The following is a 4,211-nucleotide window of genomic DNA, read 5'->3' on the forward strand; positions in this document are numbered from 1 at the left end:
TTAATACAACATCATCTTAGAAAGCACCTTGGACTTAGAAACTGCATGCATCATTAGACAATTGTCTTAGGACTTGTGTTTCTTGTTGTAAGGATTGAATCGAGTGTCTTGAGTGCTGACTACCACTGGTTACATTCCACGGACAGGAAAGATTGTAAGTGGTATGACTAGAAGACTGTGTGGGTATAAAATTTTAGGGTCCTTTTAAATCTCATGTGCACAATAAGTCATAATTACACAGATACACTATCCAAGGTAAATATCACTTCTTCCATCAGGATATGTCCAACAGATAGGGTACACGTGATACTTTAAAGGCCTAGGGAAGGATCTGGTTTGGTCTCAGAAATGAATGTGGCACAAAGGTCACCTAAGCTACTAGCCATCTCTGGTCCTGCTTGGGGAAGTGTAAAGAAGCCAGGTTGGCCCGAACCTGTAGATAATGCAGAGGTCTAGGCTATTAACCCTCTATATTCTCAGCATTCTGGGCAGAGAACAGTATATACATTGTTTCTTCTGAAGAGAAAAACTTACATATTTAATTTTACCAATTTCTGTAGTGCTCTTTTAAAGTGAAAGGACCTCTGTGTTCACAGTAGTTGTCATTTTATTTTTAATTTTTTGAATGATCAAAATTGTTTTTTGAAAATTTTATGTATGTGCATAAAGCACTCTAAGTGCTCTCATCCCCACAGCTCTTACTTCCAGCTTCTAATGCATAGCAACTCTTCTCTCCTCCTGACAGGTCCTTTTCAAAATAGCCTCTCTGTCTCTGTCTCTCTGTCTCTCTCTCTCTGTCTGTCTCTCTCTCTGTCTCTCTCTGTCTCTCTTTCTGTGTGTGTGTGTGTGTGTGTGTGTGTCTAAGAGAGAATGTGTGCGTATGCATGCATATGTGTGTGTCTGTATGTGAGTCTGTGTGTTTGTGTGTGTGAATGTGAGTGTGTGTGAGTGTGTGTGTGTGTGTGTGTTGTGTTTGTGAAAATGCAATAATCTGTTTCCCTGTACTGGACCTGCACAATTACTACTGGAGAAGGTGCTAATGGTGCCCTACGCTTTCCTAGTGAACTGACAGACATTGGAGGATTGTGGTAGAGGAAGCATCATACTACGATTTGAGTGGAAGATGCCAAATGTCAAAACATTTAAGAAATCACATATGAGAGATTTCTTGGGGAGGGGGAGTCTGCCTCTGAGAGAGAGGAGAGGTAGAAAGTGGAGAGAGGAGGCAGTGTTTTGTGTAAGGAGCTATAGAGCACACACATAGGGAGGGTACAAAACTCTTGGCTGCGGTGAACATGTGTTTCATCTTGGCAGCTGTTGTGCCTAGGTCCCTTAGGGTAGGCTGGTGGAAATGCCCAATTATTAACAATAATTATATTCATATAAGTTTTCGCTTCACAGAGCCCAGTAGACCTGATCAAGTGTGACAACAATAGACGTGATAACAAAGGAGTGGGAAATCTCATGGAGACCCATCACAGAGAAGCACATTAGACTTTACTACTGACTCAGCTAGTTGAAAAATGGCAAACAACAGATCATGGAGCTTGCTATATTACAAAATGGTGAGATCAAATCCTTAGTAATGATTATCGTAGATAAATAAGTACATACCATATAGATGTATGTGTATATATTCATGTATGTATATAGTATGCATTCATATATTGTATATCCTACTATGTATTATTACAGTAACTATATGTAAATGCCCCTTTCTTCCTTTTTCTTAATAAATCTAATATATGAAAGCAGCCACATGATGCCTGGGGACTAGGATGCATTTGCAAATCCATTTTATTTTCTATACCAGGACACTGAGAACAAAAAGAAACTGCATTTTTGTGCTACATAGCAATCCTGCTTACCTTTACCTCTAGGAGCAGCATTATCTCTGTTCTCCACAGCCTTCTGGTGTGAGAATATCCCTCAATATATATATATATATATATATATATATATATATATATATATATATATATATATATATATATTCTGGATCAAATGCAAGCAGTGGTTCTGCATTTCAGAGATACACAATCTTATGAGCCTCACTCAGAACTGTCTGCTTAATATTCTCATTAATGAAAAACCAATATATTGCAAAATTTATGTATATGTATATATAACTCACATTAGAGAAAGTCGTTTACAACATCACTTCTGTATATTCACCTTTTAAAACATTGCCACATAATATTCAAATTTCATTGAAATAACTTTTCTTTTTATACTCATTGGTGTAGACGTTCTAGTCTTTCCCCATTCTTTGGCTGTAAAATTGTTCCTTTTTAAATTCTTTTCTCATTCTTTGTTAAGTACATACAATCAGGTATACAATTTAATTATTATCTATTAATCACATAATGACCTGTCCATGTATGGATATAATGCTCTTTAATTACCTTCTCACTCTACTCTAATTGCCTCCCCTTTTGTCGTCTCTTCCATTTCCTTTCTTCTATTTCCTTCTGAATCCTTACATTTATGCACTTTGATTCTATCCATCCTATATTTTATGCATGTAAGGAATTGCATGAACACTCATCATTGAGAGAATGGCTTATTTCACTCACATGTTGATGTTTAAGTTCATCCTTTCCCAGCCAAGGACATAATCCACCTCTACAGACAGTGAAGAGAGAAGCAAAAGAAAACTCGAGAGCCCTAGATAATGAGCTGTAATTTCAGTTGTAAACAAATAGCAACTTATTTTAAGGAAAATCTCTATTGTTTTCATTGAAATGACTTGCCTTAAACTAACTGGCATATGAAGTTTTATATTTTTCCTTTGTTTTCCTCTTGTTCTTGATATGGCTATTATTATATAGCCCCGACTAGTCTAGCACTAGATAGATCAGGCTGCTCTTGAATTCACAGAAATCTGTCTGGCTAAGCCTCAGAATAACTATGGTTAAGAGCATATGTTCCAAATTTGCCCTACTTAAATAATTTGTTAATCTATTTACATACTTCCATTTGATCATGTTTCCGGTTTTAAACAGTTGAATTTCAATGCATGTAAAGCAGTATTTTTTTTTCTGAATTCCTTCTCTAAGATATCAACTACTCCCATTCTAAGGGATTGTAATACGTCTATGTAGTAAAGATTAAAATAACACTGTTCAATGCCTAAAGAAGAATGAGGGGCAAGAAACTCTATAAAAGTAACATGTATATTTACCACAACAAACATAGAGAAAAATGTATTCAAGTTCACAGGTAGGTAAATTATTATACACTTCAATATGAAATGAGATTACCAATGTTCATGCCCAGGCTAGGAAACCAAGAAGCAAAATCTGTTTCCTTATTTGTAGAAATAGTGTTAGTACCAATAACATCCTTATATCTTAGAATTTCTATGAAATCAAATCAGATAATATTGATACTTTCAATTCAATGTCTACAGTTAGTAAATATGAAATGAGTGCTGTTTATTGTAATGAAGAGTGACATAGGAAGTAACTAAGTTCTTACTTAGAAGCAAATTGCACAGCCTTCTAGACACTGCTGTCTTTATCCATGAAATTAGTAGTATTACAGACTTAATTTCTTCTGTTTAATTTAATTCAAAGATTCTCTTTTATTGCAGCTATAATTATATGTGATCTTGGCTCTGAACTCCATTAGAGTTCCATAAAACTACTGTTGTAATTTTGTCATTTTCATAAATATTTTTCAGACAACCACAATTATTATCCTGATTACGGGTTCTTATCGCTGCCAGAGAAGAGTGTTTTGCTATCAACTTATTCTTTTTCAACATAGTCCTTAAGTACTGATATCATTTCTCTTTTATCAAAGAAGAATATGAATCCTTTAAGACTTAATGAGTTGGCAAAGGCCATGTAACTAGGAGTTGTGAAGAATCAAGCATGAGAATGGAAGGAACAAAATGTAATTAGGGATAAAAAAGAAGACAATGTGCTTAATGAGCATAATTTTAAAAGTCGGGGTTTTTATGTACTCTAGATTGTGATGGCAAACAAAATCTCAGCATCTCTAAGGCAAGGAACAAGTCTTTTTGTTTTCTATCTACTCTTTTACAGATAATAGGCTTTCAGCTGAAATGTACTGACTAAATTAATGATTAAATAATTGTATTCTAGCATTACCTTGGTAATATAGTTCTTTGTTTCGTCCTGACACACTAAGTCTCAAGGAAGAAGAAATACTATTTAAAAATGCATATATTTGTCCATATTTAA

Source organism: Rattus norvegicus, chromosome 2 (genome assembly GCF_021556685.1).
Source record: "Rattus norvegicus strain SHRSP/BbbUtx chromosome 2, alternate assembly SHRSP_T2T, whole genome shotgun sequence".
NCBI lineage: Eukaryota > Metazoa > Chordata > Mammalia > Rodentia > Muridae > Rattus > Rattus norvegicus.